This window comes from Anthonomus grandis, chromosome 14 (genome assembly GCF_022605725.1).
Source record: "Anthonomus grandis grandis chromosome 14, icAntGran1.3, whole genome shotgun sequence".
In the NCBI taxonomy this organism is placed as follows: Eukaryota; Metazoa; Arthropoda; class Insecta; order Coleoptera; family Curculionidae; genus Anthonomus; species Anthonomus grandis.
This window is the reverse complement of record NC_065559.1, coordinates 10853076-10875177: the sequence shown is the minus strand read 5'-3', so window position 1 is coordinate 10875177 and position 22102 is coordinate 10853076. Positions and strand designations below refer to the sequence as shown.

Here is a 22102-nt window from a genome sequence, read left to right as displayed (position 1 = left end):
CCTGTACTGATTAAGAGCAATTAGCAAATAAGCTGATCCAAAAAGCAGAAACACGTGTTGGCAAGTACCACCTTTGTTTCTTCTGTTTCCTGTCTAACAGAGTATCTTATCATTCTATCAATTATTGTTTCGTGATAACTATCTTTCTCTAAAAATAAATAAAATCGTTAAAAATGTCCTAGCTGTGGAGGCTAAATACATTATTCAATCTACCAAAATTATAGAACTTCTTAATTCAAAGAAATTTAAGATAAGAGGGTTAAAAAGAACGTTTTAATTTACTAGTTGATTTCAACAAATCTCCTAAAAATAAGATTAAGAACCACTACCTTGAGTAATAAGGCCGATAAAGCCACCTGTCTAGTAATTATGAATAGTGTTGTCTACGTTGATAAGTTACAGTCTTGTCTACTGATGAGACTTTATTACAGTCAATAGGGACCCATCTCTTGGATGTTTCTTAAAACTGAAAGATTGCTTAGATCAATGTCTTTTAAATTTGAATTACTGACACTATCTTATAAATCCTAAATCCTTACTGTATTGACCGTATTGCCTAAGATCTACAAAGAGGGAACCCGAAGCGATGTTTGACGGATTTTATTTGCGGGCTCTCCTTATTATATTCCTGGTTTAATAGCCAAGGGAAGTAACTAGATTTCAGAATAAATTTTGATCAAAAATTCAATTGAATTAACTATTTCTAACATTTAAGCTTGTGATGCAGGTACGTCAATTAGGTTTTTGTCTTGTGTCTTGGCAGCGCTGGTGAATGAAGTAAATGAAGTATTTTAATAAATTTCAGAGAGAAAGGATCCAACAAAAAACTACCGTTTCTGGACTTGCTTTTACTCAGAAAGCAACAGTACATTGAAAAATTTATGGGAATCCCTCCTTAACAAATAACATCCAATTTAGCTAAAATTCTTCATGTCGTTACAAATTTTCCGCTTTTACTTTCATACTTTCTACTACCCCTTTTACAAAAGAATAATAAATAGCTAAATCTATAGCTATAACATTTAACATTTTTATCATTGAACTTGGAAAATAAAGAATAAAGAAAAACTTAGAGACATGAATGAATCAGAGATGTTATCTTAATTGATTTTATACAGTGCACTGATTGTCCAGCAGTTTATAAGTGAGACAGTTAGGCAATGGGGTATTCACTAAAGTCTAACATCTAACAGTAAAAATGGAATAAAAGGAATAATAATACTTAGGAGATTATGTAGGCTTTTACTAGTCACTAGCCATTTACTTTTTCAAGCCCTATAATGTGTCAATGCGTTTTAAAAGAACAAATTCAATAAAGATAAATTTAAAACAGTGTATAAATCGAAGCCAATATCCAAATCTGTTGCATACAGCTTGCAGTGTACGGTAGTTTATATGGGACAGTAGAATCGAAGGGTGTCCACCAAGGTCCAAGAATATCTAAGCCTAGTAAACATACTCAAGGACAATAATAACTTAGTCATAATTTTTTGGTCGCTGATAACGTCTCAGTGGTTCATGAATGCCAAAAGTGTAAAAAGTTAAATTTGCTAAAGATGTTAAAAATATTTAATGCAAAAAAATTGGTCTGCAAAAATGAGTTTTTGATTTTAAATATTCTTTTGCAGCATCATTTCTATTCTTAGTGAATATCATATAAAAAACTGATGGCTAACCATCAATCCTCAGTTACTGATTTCTCAACTTACACTTTACGGTTTTACGAACATAAAGGATATTATAATAATATATAGGTAATTTTATCTCTAATGCTAATTCTGAACACCTAATTGGTTTTTATCTGGAGTTTCATAGGCATCCATTTTGGGATCTTCATTTTTTATCTTTATGTCGCATTTAGTCACCTTTTTAAAACCTTGTAAGATTGCTACTTATTTTTTGTATTTCTCATTTGACCCTTAGAACTTTAATAAAGCAAGTAATGTGGCTAATAATGATTTTTCACAAAGTGGTCATTTATCATCAAAATATAGTTGGAGTTTAAAGTCTACTAAATCTAACGAAATGTTATTTGCAAATAAGAGCAAAGATGAGTTATTAAAAAGCAATATAAACATTTTTATTATTCCTATTTCATTTAAATATGCTGATGTAGCTTCTAATTTGGGTCTTTTATTGGATTCACTTCTAAAATTGGGCCGTCATATTGCTGAAGTTAGAAAGAAAGCACTTCATAGCTTAATGTTACTTTATTGTAATCATTGTATATTTTAAGCTGATCTTAAGAAAGGTATTATTTGAGTCTTTAGTTCTCTCATGATTCAACTATTGTGACTATATATTTTCTTTAGTAATGCAAATTGCTTATTACAGATTTATATTTGGCCTAAACAGACTCAACTACATATCTCAAAATTTAAGTATACTTCTTTGCCTTAGACTTTAGTTGGGTGCCTTTCTGTATCAGATTATCAACTCTTCTGCCAGAAATATCTAATTAGAAAGTGTTTTTATACAATCTCCATAATTATCTCCCAGTAAACGTCCCTACTATTTATTACGTCTGTTTATGTTTATGCCTCCGATAGTTTTAAACTACAATTTATGACGTTTTTGTTAATTTATTTGTAATTTATTATGTTTCATCATCATGTTTTAACCAGGCAATAACTTCTTATGTACTCACCTTCGTTCATCTTAGGTCTAAGTTTGAGGTTGGAATTAAAAAAGTAGAAGACATTAGTAAAGTAGACAAATCTTATTTTCGAAATTACTTTATTAAGTGTAAACTAAGAGCAAGAATTATTTTATAGGCTTATACTAGACGTGTGTAGTGTTGTGTGGCGTCTGGTCATGCGTGAAGCACTTTAGATCTTGCAGTGTCCTGATAGTAGATTTCTGTAGATATTGAGAATATCAACACTGGGCTAAAGATTCCTTAGCTATGCGTGATCTAAGTTGCTTCCAGGAATATTCTTTTTTTGCAATGTTGCCTCCTGCGCAAAATCTTTATTTCTATTTACTAGATGTTGTGGCCATCAAACTAAGCGTGATCTGCAATTTCTTATCTGTAAACCTCTTGTTTGGTTCCACTTTAAATGTTCTTTTGTCCTGACTTCCAGTTGTCGCTTTGTCTTGCCTATGTATGAGTTCACATTTATAGGGGATTTGGTATATGTAGTTCTTGTGTTTGCAAGGCATTCCGGCTTAATCTTCGATACTTAGCCTCGTATCATTCTCTTCGAAAGTAGTATTATTATTAAATTTTCTAGTAATTCCCTTATTTTTCGAAGTTCCTTGATCTAGGAAATCAGTAAAAAACCGGTGATATTCTCCAGTTGCTGTGGCTCTTTCCTTGTTACCTCTGCTGATTTTTCTTGTTATCCTACGAACGTCTGTGGTAACTGCATGACCCTAGTCACATATCACACTAAGGCAGTGGGTCAGAACTAACCAGTCTGGTCTAACTAACACTAGAAAACTTCCACTTTTGTAATTAGTATTTTGCATTTCTCGGTGACTTAAAAGATGATCACGAGTCAAGGTAAGTCTGATGTTTCTTTCCGAGCAAAGAATTTCTGTTTCTCGCTCATTTGTTTAAAAAAAGGATTATTTAGTATTAGGCTGGAGATATTTAAATTTAAGGAGTATGTCCATTAAAAGGCTGAATGATAGGACCATATTAATATGCACGCTCTTTTATTTCAAAAATGTTTCTTTAATTTTTGTTTCTGTTGGGCTCCAAAAATACTACTTTCTGAAAATAAATTCCACATTAAATTTTATTTTAAATTTCATTCAATCTGATTTTTAGATTTTCTTTTATGTCTACTTTATATTAAGCTCCAAAGTCGTTATATTTTTTTTTCAGGCAATAAGGGCACCGCAACAGTTGTAATAGATGCAGAAAAGTTTAACAACAAGGTTGAAGAGGTTCTAAATAAAGGATAATACTAATGAAAAATTCCTTCCTAACAGTAAAGAAAAGGATCTACGTATCTCCTAAAAGGTATTCAGCTTACTGATGCATTGTGGACCAAACTCACTCCACGCAATAGCAACTAGGTTCTTACTGGCTTCGTAAAATAAACAAAAAACCGACGCTTTTGGGACCAGCTCCAGAGATTCGCCAGCATGTAAACTTGCCAAATTCATATTAAGCATTATCCAGCCATTAGAAGAAATCACGGATTCCCTTGTACGAAACTCAATACCCACCAATAAGCTAGTAAGCTTTAAAGCCAAAGGTCTTTATACAATTGGAACATCCTTTAACATTATCAAGGAAAGACTTAGACAGAATGCAACACTTACAAACAAATGTAGTAAAATCAGATTTTCGAACTTACTTTATAAAGTGTAAACTAAGAGCAAGAATTATTTTACAGGCTTATGCTAGACGTGTGTCACTACACTTTGTGTGCCATCTGATCATGCGTGAAGTGCATTAGATCTTGCAATGTCCTTATAGTAGATTTCTCTAATTGTTGCGAAAATCAACACTAGGCTAAAGATTCCTTGAGTATGCGTGATCTAAATTGCTTCCAGGAACCTTTTTTCATTGCAATGTTGTCTTTTACAAATAATCTTGATTTCTGTCTATTAGATGTTGTAGCCATGGAACTCAGCATGTTCTGCTATTCCTGATCTGGAAACCTCTCTTGTGTGGATCCAGATGTTCTTTTGTCCTGACTTCCAATGGTCGCTTTGTCTTGCCTATGTATGACTCTCTACAGTAAGAGGAGATTTGAAACATGTGGTTGGTTCTTGGTATTCGCTAGACATTTCGGCTTGATTTTCGATACTTGACCTCGTATTATTCTTTTTTCAGTTACTGTGGCTCTTTCCTTGTTTCCTCCTGTTGCTTTTTCTTGTTATCTTACGAACGTCTGTGGTAACTGCATGACCCAGTCACATATAACGCAAGGCAGTGGGTCAGAACTAACCAGTCCGGTGTAACTAACACTAGACAACTTCCACTTTTGTAATTAGCATTTTGCATTTCTCGGTGACTTAAAAGATGATCACGAGTCAAGGTAAGTCTGATGTTGGATTTCGAGCAAAGAATTTCTGTTTCTCGGTAATTTGTTTAAAAAAAGGATTATTTAGTATTAGGCTGGAGATATTTAAATTTAAGGAGTATGTCCATTAAAGGGCTGAATAATAGGACCATCTTAATATTCACGCTCTTTTATTTTAAAAATATTTCTTTAATTTTTGTTTCTGTTGGGCGCCAAAATTACTACTTTATGAAAATAAATTCCACATTAAATTTTATTTTAAATTTCATTCAATCTGATTTTTAGATTTTTTTTTATGTTTGCTATATATTGGGCTCCAAAATCGTTATATTTTTTTTTCAGACGACAAGAGCACCGCAACAGTTGTAATAGAAGCAGAAAAGTAAAACAACAAGGTTGAAATAAGTCCTAAATAAAGGATAATATTAAATACTAATGAAAAATTCCTTCCTAACAGTAGAGAAAAGGATCTACGTATCTCTTAAAAGGTATTCAGCTTATATCTCTGATGCATTGCGGACCAAACTCACTCCACGCCATAGCAAGCCACCAGGTTTTTACTGGCTTCGTAAAATAGACAAAAAACGGAAGCTTTTGCGACCAGCTCCAGAGATTCGCCAGCATGTAAACTTGTGAAATTCATATTAAGCATTATCCAGCCATTACAAGAAATCGCGGATTCCCTTGTACGAAAGTCAACACCCACCAATAAGCTAGTAAGCTTTCAAAACAAAAGTCTTTATAGTAATATACCAATCGGAACATCCTTTAACATTATCGAGGAAAGACTTAGACAGGATGCAACACTTACAAACAAATGTAGTAAAATAAAATTTTCGAACTTACTTTATTAAGTGTAAACTAAGAGCAAGAATTATTTTACAGGCCTATGCTAGACGTGTGTCACTACATTTTGTGTGCCATCTGGTCATGCATGAAGCGCATTAGATCTTGCAATGTCCTTATAGTAGATTTCTCTAGTTGTTGCGAACATCAACACTAGGCTAAAGATTCCTTGATTATGCTTGATCTAAATTGCTTCCAGGAATCTTTTTTTCATTGCAATGTTGTCTTTTGCACAAAATCTTGATTTTTGTCTACTAGATGTTGGAACTCAACATGTTCTGCTATTCCTGATCTGGAAACCTCTCTTGTTTGGAACCAGATGTTCTTTTGTCCTGACTTCCAATGGTCGCTTTGTCTTGCTTATGTATGATTTGGTGCTCCCTAGGCATTTTAGCTTGACTTTCGATACTTAACCTCATATCATTCTCTTCTAAGACAGTATTAATATTGAGTTTTCTGGTAATAAAGTTCCGTTAATCTACGGCATCAGTAAAAACCGAAACGTCTGTGGCAACTGCATGGCCTAGTCATTTCTGTAGAACCTATTGCCTCGTTTGTCTCTCATAACACAAAGCAGTGGGTCAGATCTAGAAAACTAGGTCTAACTAAACTAGAAAAATTCTACTTTGGTAATTAGCATTTTTCATTTTTCGTTGACTTAAAAGCGGGATCACGAGTCAACGTAAGTCTGTCGTTGGATTTCGAGTAAGGGGTTTGTGTTTCTCCTTAATTTCTTCAAAAGAAGGGATTATTTGGTATTAGGCTGAAGATATTTAAATTTAAAAAGTATGTATGTTAAAGGACTGAATGATATCATAATAGAATCATCTTAACATTCACGTTGTTTCATTTCAAAAATGTTTCTTGCATTTTTGTTTCTGTTGGGCGCCAAATTTACTTAACTTAAAATAGAAAAAAGGGGACGCCATTGCGACGAGCTCAAGAGATTCGCCAACATCGGAACATGCCAAATTCATATTAAGCATTATCTAGCAACTACAAGAAATAGTAAGCTAGTAAGCTTTGAAGGTAGCAGTCTTTATACAAATGGCATAATTTAACATTATCAAGGATAGACTCAGACAGGATGCAACACTTACAAACCGCATTGGAGTGAGTGATGGAAATTGATAGTTTGTCTTCGCAACTCCTACTTTCAATGCAAAGGTAGGTTTTGCACCCAGAACAAAGGACTTTCAATAAGCTTATCATTGTTTCCAGTGGTGGCCGACATATAGAGATATATCCGACATATGGAGTGGTTCGAGGGGCACGCTATAATGACCACTCAAACCTAAAGTGTTGCTTCAATATAACGATAATAAATTTATTATTTGGGGCAAAAGCAATATAGAGCTAGCAGACTTTCTGTATAATAATAATAATATTAGGCTCAAGTTGGCAATGTTATTGGAACCTGAGTCAGCCCTGGTTAGATGTTCTTGTAAATAACAACAGACGCCTTAGAACATCAGTCTATGACAAGCCAACACACACAGTAGTAACCTAAAAAATTCTAAAATATAGACAGACTGAAATACTGACAGACCCTAGGAGGTATCAATCAACACCCAAAAATTGTAAAGAATTGAATAGGAATTTATTCTATTTATTTAGTTAGTTAACAGGACACACTTCTTAGGCTTTATTAGAAAATATTAATCTCATACGGACATATTCAAGTTAATAACTAACTAATAACTTAGTATGTAGAGCAGTGTATGTTAAATATCAGAAATAAAATCCAACGATTCCAGTTGGCTTCGCACTGCTAATATTAGTGGTTTAATTAAAAATGTTACTGTGGGCCATAAAATCGACCATTTGATGGTTAAAACCAATGTGGCTAACATCAACTTCAAAGATTTTTATGATTAGTATAATCCTTATAAGATAATAAATAAGAGCTTTGTCGTCATCTTTGTCCAAGATGAGCCGTTTCATTATTAATAGTTAATTTAGTTGCGGAATTCATCTCGTTAAATAATAGGCTATAATTCGAAAACTCCTTAATATAACGATTATATTTAAGATATAATTAAAAGCTTTGTAATATTTTTTATATATTAAAGAAATAAGGGCAACCATTAATAAAAGATTACCACGTACTTTATTTATTATTAAGTTTTTCAAGAAAGTCGTTTATGTATATTAAATAATACCAATAACTTTTGGAAATAAAAGCTTTTTATGTTAAAAGCAATTCATTTATTAAAGCAGGTGAAGAATTTTCGGCCATTAGGTCATTTTAGTGCCAATATAAAAACGAGATTGGCATGAAAAAATCGTTATAATTTTAGTTGTTAATTTAAGCAATATCATAAAAATCATTAACACTTATTCAAGCAATGCGTATTTTAAAAATGCTAAAAATAAGGTACCAAATTTGTACATCGGAAAGGATAATTAGTAATTGAAAAATAGGGATTTCCTTTCATCTACCAATTGATTGATATACCGGTATTGTTGAAAAAGTTAGAAAACTTTCAAACAAGAGCGAAATAATACTAATATACAAATCTGTTATTTACTGTTAAATAATGAAATAGAAATAAAATTAAATGAATTTAATGAAAACATTCATTCTGAAAATTAAGCATGAAAAACTTAAATAATGAAAAAATAACGTTATTTTCATTACTTCGACAGTATGTATAAATAGTAGTTACAACTGTTTATAATAATGATTAAATGGATCTTTATATGTGTAGTATAGTAAAACCATCTATAAAAAATATTAGAAAATACAGGTATATAACCCTACTTATAATATAACGAGTATTATTATTATTTTACTAGATAAAAGCCAAGAATTTACATTCTGTATAGCTCTATGCACTAAGTAGGCATTACAATATATTTCAATAAATCTTCAAATGTCAGCTTTCAAATTTAAACACTAAACATGTCCAATTTATCCAGACGATTCTTAAAACAGTTATGACATCTACGGGTAACGAATTCCATACATTAAACACTCTATTAGGCAAAAACATTTGACGTGTTTTTGTTTTATACATCTGTTTTTTAAATTTTAAAGTGTGACCGCGAAGTCTAATATCCCAATTTCTTTCACTAACGAACATAACTTAGGAACAGAACTTTATAACACTTACCACATTGTAAAAATTCTAATAAATAAAATACAATCTCAAATTTTTCAAATAAATCCACATTTTAATAGAAAGTCAAAAAGAGGATTAATAGATGGTCTTGGATCAATTATAAAATCAATAACAGGCAATTTAGACGAAAATGACGCTGAACGTTTTAATCAAGCCATTGAAGCTCTAAGAAATAATCAACAAAATATCAAAACTCTTATATATGACCAAATAACTCTTTTTGAAAAATCAATTCTAAACTTTTAAAATACTACAAAAACATTAGAACGAAATCAATTAATATTAGGTGATCAAATAAAAGAATTACAACGTTTTATTCTAGAAGCTCATAATGAAAACCTAATAACTTATCATTTTCTACATTCTCAAACCATTATATCTCAATTAATATCTTCTCTTCAAATAATTTATGATATTCTAGAAAGAATTTAAGTAGGAATAACCTTTTCTAAAATAAATACCTTTCACAATGCAATCATTCATTCAAGAACATTAATAAATGAAATTAAAAGTGTAGACAACATCCAGTCAATAAAAAATTCTCTTTTCTGAGCATTGTAGAGAATATTTTAATATACGAAAAAATCATAGAAATTAAAAGCTACACTAAAGAAAATCAAGTTACGTTTATTTTAGAAATTCCAATTGTCGAGGAAAGTAAGTACAATTATTATCACTTATATTCCCTTCGTACTCCTCTATCAAATACTGTAAAACCATTATTCCGAGTTCCAAATACCTTCTTTTAAATGAGCAAAATTAGGTACTTGTTAATGACGCTTGCAAACAGGTCTACAACCAATAATACTTATGCCTGGACCTCCATACAATAAAAATTGACAACCTAGCTCCATGCGAAGTAAAGCTGTTACAATATGATAAAAACACCTCCAGTTGCAGCCAAATTCCCATAAAGATTGAAGACATAGACATTCGCAGAATTGAACTAAATAAATACATTATAATAGTGCCAAGTGTAGTTGTTGCTATCCAGAATTGTGACATAAATAAAGACATATTTATACCTTTAAATGGCACCTATCTAATCGAACTAAACAGTGATTGTGAAATCAATATTAAAAATACTATTTTACACCGATTTAAATATGCAAAACCTAGTTTTAAAAACATAGAATTACCTATTTAAAGTTTTAATATTTCTGAAAATACTGACTCTGAAATAAACTTTTAAGATTTAAAACTAGAAAATATAAATAGTATTGAAATAAAAACAGTTTTAAATACCCTTAAAATACAAAAGCAAAAACTTAATGAATTTTCGGAAATTCCAGCTGTACCAATAAATAGTGTTAGTTTTTATACCATATTACTTTATATTACTATAATAATTTAAGCATTTTATGTATTGTATAAAATATGCTGGATGAAGAGAAAATTCTTGAAGACAACCCCGGAAGAAACGGTCCAGAACATTAAACTAGCCGATTTTCCAGGAGAATGAACTCTGACTACCCCTATAGTTCTCCAGCTCAGAGGGGAGGAGTTACGTGACCAGTAGCCCTTACCAAGCATGTTAACCAGACCTTAGCAAGTAACTTTTATGCTTATGTAGCCAACGCCTTTTTAATCTTATAAATTTGCCTTAAACTAATTTTGTAAACACTTCTCTTTCTTGTATCAACCTTTGTACATTAAAAAGTCGTCTTGTATAATAAAGTTGTTTTTTTAAACTAGCGCGTCGCTGCAACAATAAAATTCAAGTAAATTTTTGTCGCGCACCAAGTCCGGGCACCAGACGGGACCTGCATATTCAATAATAGGCCGGACAAACGTGGTATACAACTTCATAAAATTGTAAAATAGAATTTTAACAAAAGCTTTTTGCAGCAGATACAACATAGAATTTGCACGTTTCACAATTGAGGCAATATGCTGGGACCAAGAGAGATCCTTAGTTACTGTTATTCCGAGATCACAATAAGATTCGACTTTTTTAAGTTCAATGTTATTTATTTGGTAGGGTAGCTGGGGATTATTTTTTCCTAAATGTAACACCACACTCTTGTCCGCGTTAAGAGGAAGTAACCATTCACTGTACCACTATCAAATAGTGTCCAGATCGGTTTGCAATTGTTGATGAGAAGTTAGGGGAACTCCATATATTTTTGTATCTTCAGCAAACATTGATACTCAACATTTTAGTTCTAAAGGTAAATCACACGTGTAAGCCAGGAACAGGAGAGGGCCATGGACGGAGCCCTGAGGGACTCCGCTGGATACTGGATAGAATTTTGACGTAGTGCCCCCCACCCTCACACTAAACTTTCTATTTTTTAAAAAGTCTTCATGCCAATTTAACACTTCTCCTCTAATCCCAAGATATTCTAGCTTATGTAACAATCGTTTCGTCGGAACTCTATCAAATGCCTTAGCAAAGTCGAGGTAGATGACATCTATTGGTTGATTTTTGTCTAAGGCTGTTATCCACTGGTTAAGGCATTGCAGCAGGTTAGTAATCGTAGAGCGACCCCTTACAAATCCGTGTTGGATATTGGGTATTACATAATTTTCAGTAAAGAATGTTTGCACTTTATCTCGAACAATGGACTCCATAATTTTGCAAACAATCGATACTAGGCTTATCGGCCTATAGTTGCCTGCTGATAACTTGTAGCCTTTTTTAAAAATTGGCGTAACCGATAAGGCTTTCCACTGTTCGGGTACAGAGTTTTTAATCATTGAGTATTTCATAACTTTTGCAAGAGGCGCAGCTATCACTTCACTGCATTTTTTTAGAATAATTGCCGTTAATTTGTCAGTAATAAATATAAAGTAACTTTTTTGACATCTCTTTTATGAATGCCACTAAACTTTTTTTGTTAAAAAGTTTATCAAATAAAAATTATAGATCTCTTGCAAATCTACTATAGAAAGATAACATATCATATACCTAACTTCAATGGATTAAAAGATACAATGATGTAAAAAATTATTATGTAAAATCTAATATAAATAAAACATGCAAACACTAACCCATAAAAAAAGAAACGATACAAAAGAAAAGTATTTAAACAATAAACCTATTTAATTAAATGTTGAAAATGGCTTTCTTGAACGGTTTAAAGATGCTCAAAATTTTAGTAAAAAGCATTTGCTATGTTTTCTAATTAATCAGGAGTTATCAATTCACGTTCTGCTCTAATTCTGTCTTGTAATACTTTAATATTTTCCAGCTTTGTCGCATAAACTTCATTTTTTAAATAACCTTAAAACAGTAGTCTAAGGATGTAGGTTCAAAGCTACTTGCTGGCCATTTAATTTCACCTTTTCCTCCAATCCAACGATTTTAAAAGTAGTATCTCAGAATCTTCTTATATTAAAACTAAAATGAGCAGAGGCGCTGTCCTGTTGAAACTATATTTATAGTCCTTTTATTTCCTATTCTACCTAATTTACCTATGAATCTAGAGGTCTAGATTCAAAAATTTAACTAAAAAGAATGTACTCCTATTTATAGGTGTGCATTTTTGCAATTTTGGTTTTTTTATTATTGTTTGAAGAATATATTTATCTATCCAGCTAGAATCATAATTCAGTAATCTGTTTAATTGTTATGACTTTTGCTATACAGTGGTAAGCTTATTAGGTAATGTATATAACAGCGAAAAGCTGTCATTTTATGCTTATTAAGAATTAGAGGAAAAAATATCGCTTGGCTCGTTCTCTGTAAACGAAAATTTAGTTAAGAAAAAAAAGTTAAAAAAATCAATTCTAGAAAATGAATGCTGTTATTATTATTATTATTATTATTATTAATGCCCAAAGTAATAGCCAATTTTTTTTTCAAAGAGGCCGGTTAAAATTAAATAGCAATAAATAAAGCTCCAAGTCACAGGTCTCAAAGATATTGGAATATAAGGTCAAAAGATTGTACGTCTTTCGCCTGTACTACGTATGATCAGATCTTCTTGGGTGTAATTAAGGAAAAAGCATGAAAAACAGTACTACATGATACAAGTCAAGGGTAGAAAATAAAAGTTAAAATTGAGGAAATGATGAGTTACTACATATTAAAAATATAAACCTACAACCTACCTTGCTTACCACAAGAATATCTGGTGACGCCTAATACAGGCAAAACACCTATTATCCTTTGGCCGTATATTTCAATATTTGACTTAAAGTTTAATTTATTACTATTTAGTTATTAATATTAATATTTTTTTTCCCATTTATTAAGTGGTATTTGGTATTTATTTAATTAGATGACGGGCTGTACCAAGGCCTTTCTCAGAGTCTCTTGCTCGAAGCGAGGAATGATCGTGCTGTACTGCTTGTTTTAAAGCTAATAGACTTTCGGATATTTGTATATATTGAATGTTATGATTAAAGCCAAGTTGTTTTTAAGAAGGGCATTGAAGCGATATAGGGTGACGTGGCGTCGGTCATTAAAATAATGAGTGGTGTAATAGTTACTTTTTTCGGTTTCCAAAGTCTCTGAATTTCTGTGGCTAATTCCATATACTTCATTATATACAAATAAAGTTGGAGAATATTTGTAGTGTGTTTCTTCCTAGATAAGCTTATATGTCTTTTTGAGTACCTGATAAATAATTATTCCTGCTATGTTTGATCTTTCGGTGTATCCTGTGCCTGCTAAAATTTTTTATCTACGGGTAGAATGATCAATGATTTCCTTATATTGGCGACAATTTTTGTATATATCAGTGTCTCGATCTTTTATTTTATTAACGTCTTGGGCATTGATGGATGCTCGTACAATTTTTTTCCCACTGGCACATCATATGCTTTTCTTATGTTGCAGTGAAGATATGCTACTATAAGTTGTGTCATCGTGTCTGTGGGTCAAACAAAATCTACATTTAGGGATATTGCTGGCTTTTATTATTCTGACTTTCAAATAGTTTGTGGACAGTGCTTGTTCTTTACAAGCAGTGATGGGCGCCTCTGTTTCGTTTATTACGTCCGCGATCCTCAACTATTTTTAACTTAGCGGCCTATTTACTATTGCTATACGCTAGCTAAGCTCTTACTACTTTTTACCCATGCATCTTTTTCTTTTTCCATTTTGTTACCTACTCTTGCTTCACTTGTTCTTTTTTTTTCATTACCTTTACTATTTACTATTGCTATACGCTAGCTAAGCTCTTACTACTTTTTACCCATGCATCTTTTTCTTTTTCCATTTTGTTACCTACTCTTGCTTCACTTGTTCTTTTTTTTTCATTACCTTTACTCCTCTAGTCAGACTAGAGAAGTAAAGATAATGAAACGAGACTCAGGGTTAAGATCTTCTATTTATTTTAGGTATTTGCTCGTTGTTTTGTTTTCTAGATTTCCTGTGAAGAGATACTGTTTTTTTTTAGTTTAAACTAGTTGTTGAGGCCTTCTTTTGCCTAATTGATTTAATGCTTAACATTTCTCGTTCACCGTCCTTTCGAGAGATGTATACCCGATCGACGTCTGATCTTAGATGTAGGGCTCCAATGGGTGTATTCCTTCTTGTTCTCTAGTTTAACCTTCGTATTGGTCCAGTGTTTTTATTATAGCTTTAAAAAAGGTCATCTGTGTTTGGGTGTGTATTGGTGTATTTTTTTATTTCTTGTCATTGCAGGCGTATCCTGTATTTCTGGTACTCAATAAGGATATTATAAATATTATTATTATTATTATTATTATAAATAATAAAATTATTTCTTTATTATTATTAGAATCTCTCAATAGAAATCTCTTAAATGCCTGCATAAAAGAAAATATTTTTCTAAAGTGATACCAATATATAAAAACAAAGGTTCAGTTGATGATGTGTCAAACTATCGCCCAATATCGCTGTTGCCAATTTTCTCAAAGATTCTGGAATCACTCATGAAGGATCAAATGTACCAACATTTTGAAAATAACAATCTTTTTATGTAGGGTCAGTTTGGTTTCAGAAGTAACAGGCCAACTGCATTGGCTATTGAGAGTTTGGTGGATTTTCCATCAAGGGGTCTGGAAATGGGTTTCGACAGCTATGCTTCATTCTTTGACCTGACAAAGGTCTTTGACTGTGTATCTTATGAAATTTTATTAAGCAAGCTCTGTTACTACAACTTTCATTCAGAGAGTATTACCTTTGTCAGGTCATACCTGTATGACCGACTCCAATATGTGTCATACAATGCTAGTGTATCTGATAAACAGATATTACATCATGGAGTACTACAAGGATCCGTTCTAGGCCCACTCTTATTCCTTACTTATGTAAATGACTTACCTTATTTTACAGACCGGGTGCATGAGCATAAGTTGATCCTGTTTGCTGATGACACTACTCTACTCCAGCATCATCACCCGGCAAAACAGAAAATCGCCAGTACAGAGGAAATAGAGAGTAAAATGAAGGAATGTTTTGTAGCAAACAAATTAAACATTAATGCTTCAAAAATACAGCATCTAAATTTTTTACTTCGAAACTCTCAAATAGATCTTTTATTTAGGCCACAGGATGAATCTGTAAAGTTCTTGGGCGTACTTCTTGACTCTGGCTCACTTGGGAAAATCACATTATTCAGCTGGCATCTAAGTTATCAAACATAACCTTTCTAATAAGAAATCTATCCAGCTCTGTGTATCAAGGGAAGTTTTGTTGTTGGCTTATCAAGCTCCGTTATGTCATATGCTGTGCTGAACTGGCGTCACTCTACTCACGGGGAGAAGATATCTGGTTTACAGCGCAGGTGCATAAGGGCTATGACTGGTTTGGGGCACCGTGACTGTTGTCGACACTATTATTCTGAACTTGGCATCCTCACTTTTTCATGTGTATTCATCTTGCAATGTTTGACTTTTATAAAAAATAGTCTACCATCATATTTAACACACAGTAATATACATCACTATTCAACTTTTTGTTGTTATTTGTTACGGTGTACATCTATCAAATATGCTATTTCCCTTATTTACCAGTACTACATCAGTTCGATTATTTGTCATCCATCTGTCGGTGATAATTTCTTTAATAGTATTAAAGAAATTTTTTTCAAGCATTACGTTAAGCTAGTATAGTAGTATACATAGCTGTTAATTAAGCCGTATTTATTAGACAACTTTTGGTGTATGATATTGCACACCTGGTTGTGTCGCTAGCTACCTACAGAGCTAGCGTGCATGAGCCAAGTAAGTGTAGGCGGCTATAATATGTTGGATGGTCTCCCATTTTTCGTTGCAGTTTCTGAGATTACCAGATTTAATAGACTTGTCTTTATTATTAAACTTTATGTACTTTCCTTGTTCAGGACTTCAAGAATTTTTCTGTTATAGGGAAAAGTAACCCATCCTTCAGTCATCTGTTCTTGGATGCTTCTTTGTCTATATGTAGCTGGTTAAGTCGTTGTACTGTCGTTACATAGACTTTGATCTTTGTTTTTTGTTCTTGGTATTAGAGAACAATTTCAAGCTAAGGGTATTTATGGAGAGGTTGAGGAGGGTATACGATTTGTTACTTATTAAAGTGAACAACTGATGTTTATGCCCTTCTGTTAAAGAACTCTTCTAATTTGATTGTAGATTAATTAGGTCAGTCAGTGGTCGTCCACCTTCTGTTCTAGGTAAAATTGTTCGTAAAGTTGAGGTTCTAGAGTGGTGCATCTTGTGCTTGGTCATCATTGTGCAAGTATTTTGCTGCAGTTTCTCAAGCTCGATATTGGTCTGCTTTAAAACTTCAAAGCTATAAGTCAGGATAGGCACAGCGTTAATGTTTATTACTATAATAAGATTCTCTGCGTTTAACGCTGTTTTTAAGTAAAGCTTTTACTCGCTGGAGGTACTGATCCATGCTCCTCGTTTTGCCTTGTTTGTCTTGGAATAATTTAACTTGTTGATAAGCCCTCATTCATAGCTTGGACCATATCCCTATTTGGTAGCGTAACATTAGCATTAGTAACTTTGCCCCATTCAATTTATTTATAATAATGATTATAGAGTTTAATAAAAATCTCAAAAAGCTGGAGATCAATAAGGAAGGAGGTTAAGTGGCTCATAGTTAAATAGTCTAAGGAAACATGTTCTGCAACTAGACCCTATCAAAAGAATTACTTTATAAATCGAATTGATAGGAAATGTACATTATGTAATAGTGCCGAATATATTACATAATAATATAATATTCTGCTCTATTATCGTAAATTCTTTATATACCCTGTGATCCAATAAGACTGTTCCTCCGCCTTTGTTCTTTGTCTCGGGGACCTGGGTTCTTTGTATAACATACGGTTCAAAAAAAAAGTAAATCGGTTATGAAGAATCGCTAGAAAATATTTTCAGGTTCTAAAAATGACCTCCAGAGGGCATACCTACCTTTTTAATTTTTAAAATTGCATTTCATTTAAATTTTGTATAATAACTTTTGACCGATGTTAATAAATTTGATAAATTTAAAAAGAGCAATTTGATTAATTTAAATATAGTTAATTTAATTGAATCGTCCTCCGTCAATGGGCTAGTTTTCACATTATGACCTACCACATTATGACCTAAGTTCTAAAAAAATAAAAAAATCAAATAGAATGATGACTTTTTTTTATTAAAAAGAAGATAAATAATATCCAAAAAAGGCAATGAAGGATAAAGAGGAAAAAACGTGCCTGTTGAATAAAACATTCTCAAAAAAGAACATGAAAAGTTAACCATATATGGGGATTTGCAAATAAAAGTAGATCGTAAGAGGAAAACAAACCTAAAAATAATACCCGTAATAATAGAAGCATCCTAATTATTTTTAAAAAAGAATTTGGATCACGATTTGGAAATGCTCCCCACATGCATCACAACATTAAGCACAAAAGATAGATAAAGACTTTATAACATCAAGTCCAAGTTATTTTAACAAAAAAATATTAAAAATTCACCCTAAGAGAAGATGTACAGAACGGTAAATGTAGAAAATATGGCAAAATCTAAAAAACCTGTAGAACAAATTCTATCTGTCAAAATTTAGCAGGAAACAAATACCAGGAGCGTCAGATGCAGTTAAAATTTATTAAAGTAAAACTATTCTGAATGATGCTACGGCACAACAGACCAGACATTACGATGACTAACAAACAAACTAAAAAAGTTCTTCTTATTGATATATCGATCTTAAATAACTCGAATGTAGACATTAAATATCAAAAAAATTTGAAAATATAATGAACTAAAAAGAGAAGTAAGATCTTGATCAGCTTGTATACTCTCTACAATTTGTGGAAGGCATATTTGTTTATCTGTGAATATACCTTTACTGTTACTTTACTTTCCAGTTACCTGTACTTTCCAGTAAGTTTTTTAAATATTTTATAGAATTTTTTTTGTTTAATAGTGCAATTTAGTTTATGATATGTTTACTCAGAATAGCAGAATCTGATATATTTCGTAATTATTGTATATAATAATTTTTTTAAGAAAGCCGAACCTGTTTTACTTATTTATTCGATGGAGCATATAAGCAGTCTACTTACTACAAACCTCAGGTAAAAATTATTAAAGCTCAACTATTGTCGAGCAGTGTAAACGCGCAGTTCATTCATAATGAAGTCGTTGAAATTACAAACGATTGGGTGTCATAATTTCGGGTTATAATAAACCAATATTGGTAGCTGAAAATTATGCCAAATAGCCGATAGCGAGTATCATGCTCAAACTACTTTATTCAGTATCCGCCTACGACGACAGGCCAATCTGCGTTTATATTTGTTATGTTTTAATATATTACATGTGTTTGCCTGATTAAATCAGCTCGAGGCTGTGTTTTCAGTTAGTAGAAATCGAGATTTCTGTTGCGAGCCGACTTGCTGCTTTGTCGAACGTGATGTTGTAAAATAACAACGCCAGCTATTATTGTGCTAAATTAGTTATTGCCACTGCGTTTACACTGAAAACTGTACGGCTGAAACCCGATCGGCAAATCAGATGTCAACTAGTTTAATTTGCCGATAGGTTGTTTTCGAAATGCTTGCAGAATCGTGTATGTCGATTTTCGAGGTTATTGTTTATGAATTTGTTCAATAAGCCCTTTATGGATAAGTGATATAGTTAGCTTGAGTCCGAAATGTTATTTGCCTTTTTGATATTAAACCTTTAGAGCTTATTAGTTACATCGGTAAATCAGAAACTTAACTAGTAAATCTAATATAAAATTCGCGCCTTTAAAAGGCAAATCTTTAATGGATAAACTTTACGTTTTTATATGTTTTAGGCTTTTTATTCATTAAGTCACAAATTTAATAAGAATTTTCTATAGATAAAAATAGCCACTAAATAATAAGATTTACACAAATTTTTTGTTTCGCAATATTTTACCCCAAGAAAAAGGGTTCTTTACAACCCGGCATATATTATTATATTTCGGTGAATTATTTATCGGATTTTTAATTATTTGCTATTAATCCTAAATAGATTTTATATTTTTCGCCAAGAAGGACATAATTTTAAATAGCTTTTAATTGGTTAGAGACCAAAACTTCAAATTAAAAAATAACTAAACTTTACTTTAAAGTTTAATTTAAAGAGGTTCTAGCCTTGTACAGGTAAGAACGCTTTAAATTTATAAAATAATTGAAACCAGAAAAGGAAAAAGCAATAATAACTCAAGAAAATATAAGTATAACGGCCAAACTGAGAAACCGGGGTGTTATAATGATAATAGCAGTTAAATAATGTTAACAAGGTTCCGGGTGCCAACCTTTCCACCTTGTCTCACTCGTTTTAGAAATAATTAAGATATTAAAATTTGGTTTTAATTAGGCTAATTTATAAAATACTCTTTTTCTATCAGTAATACCTATTAAGAGGTGCATTTTTTAGATAAAGGGTATAGGCTAAAAATGGGGAATGTCAACTTTTGCTCATTTTGAGCTGTTCAGTCCGTTCAGCTTTTAACAGATAGAAGTATCACGTAGTAACATTATACAGGCGAAAACAGGAAATAGTCGATATCGACAATTTAAATTAAGGTGTACTAGCTAAAAAGGAGGAGAGTCCGCGCGCCACATGCTAAGAAGGGGGAACGTCACAAATGCACGTTATTCTATAAGTGTCAAAATGCTCTCGTAGCTGCAGTTGCTTTTATTTTCAGATTGTATTTACTAGTTTTAGTGTTTATTTATTGTTTGTCAAACTTGTTGAAATATAATAAGCAATTCGTGTTTTAATACTGTAGTCCTAATAAACAGTATAAAATGAACTCAAGTGTCAGTGAGAGTAAAGACTTTGTTGTTATGCAAATTCAAGAAAAAAAGAGAAAAAGTTACGGAAGACTAACCGATGTTTCTAAAAAACTTAATCTACGAAGCCAAGTGATAAGAAGCGACTGCCAATGTAAACGTCTCAAGTGTTTTGATAAAGTTCCACCTAATGCAAGACAAAAGTGCAAAGTTGCAAATAGATCACAGCAGGTTATGTATCGGGACAGGCTTTCTGACTGTCTTCAAGTTATTGCTGGGGTACCACAAGGAAGCGTATTGGGTCCTCTCCTTTATACAATTTATTCTTGTAATTTTATTGACAGTCTTAATTACCATCTTTACGCTGATGATAAATAAATAATATCTTTATTTAGCAAAAGCTACATTCAATAAAAATATAAATAAAAAAATAGAGTAAAAGTATAAGTTGGCCATAACTGTATCAGGACACACCGGTTTGTCCATGGATGGTCTCGGTAATCCAGAAACAGCATCCCGGTTCCAGAAATATCCTGTCAGAGGTAGACCATAAATTAAAACTAGACTTAACCTAAACATTATTTTAAACATTATTTCCTTGCCCACTTATTAAAAGCATAGTGAATTGTTGTTTGCCTTATAATAATAAAAATAATGTCGACTCAGGTTGATCGAGTCGGTTCGGTTGCAATCAGCCGATGACACACATTTGGAACTTGGTTGACCTTGCTGACTAGACACATTGGTCCCCCCGTGTAACACTTAGAAATGCTTCGGTAGTTCCAAGAAGCTGTAACCAGTATACCCTATGATATGATATTCAGTATGATACTCAGCTCTTCTATTCTTTTAATATAAGTGAAGTCGACATTGCTAACGAGAATATAAACCTTGACCTTCAGAGAGTTTGTCAAACCTCCGCTGATCATAATTTAAAAATTAATCCTGCCAAATCAAATTTTATTATTTTTGGTAATGAATTGTCAAAAAAAGTTGCCCAGGAGCGCCTAAGTCTTAAAATTGACAATGTGAGTATACCTTGTGTAAAACATGCCAAGAGTTTGGGATTGGAAGTAGATAGTGATTTGCGGTTTCGGGAACATATAACTTCAAAGTTGAAAAAAGCTTATTCAACTCTCCGTCTTATTTATTCTAGTCGTCATTTTTTACAAAAAGATATTAAATTATTGCTATGCGATTCGTTAGTGCTAAGCCATTTCAATCACTGTGATGTTATTTATGGGCCTTGTCTTGATAGTTTTGAATCTAGAAGGATTCAAAAAGTTCAAAATTCATGTTTACGTTTAATTTATGGCGTTTGTAGACACGAACACATATCACCGTTTTTACGTAAATCAAAATGGCTTAACATGTACAATCGTAGAAAACTACACATGAATACAATTTGCTTTAAAATTCTTAAAACAAAAAAACCAGGATATCTTTTTGAGAAACTTGAATTTAGAGTTGATGTTTGTAATCGACCTTTGCGTTTTAATGATAAAGTGTCCATACCTAGACATCGAAAAGAAATATTTAAAAGATCATTTTCATATTGTGCGGCTAAAACTATAAACCTATTTTCACCGTCATTTTCAAACACTTCGCTGTTGAACTTTAAAAAACGACTTAAACAAATTCTGATTGTTGAACAAATAGGCTCTACCTGAATTATAGGGATAAGCTTGTCTAACTGGATCTCTTAAATAGCTGTGATTTCTTGAAAAATGGTTATGAAATAAAAAAAAATACAATGAGTTATTGTATTTTTTTTTTGATTTCTTGTGTTTTTGTTTGCTGTTTTTGCTTTGTGTTTCTATTTATATCTCTGTATTTCTGTTTTACATTTTAAATTTATTCTAAGTATTTTATGGTTCTATGATTTTAAATTATGTGTTTGCTTTGGCCATTATGTATTTTTGTATTTTGCATTTATTTTTAATTATGTTTATTTCAATTTTGTTACTCTACCTTATTTTGTAAT

General features: G+C 32.1%; 1 protein-coding gene across 3 annotated transcripts in view; it reads right to left on the bottom strand.

Annotated features, from left to right (window-relative positions):
* Positions 1-22102, bottom strand: part of LOC126744587 (dachshund homolog 2) — an 842630-nt gene that overhangs the window by 459751 nt on the left and 360777 nt on the right. The window lies entirely within an intron of this gene.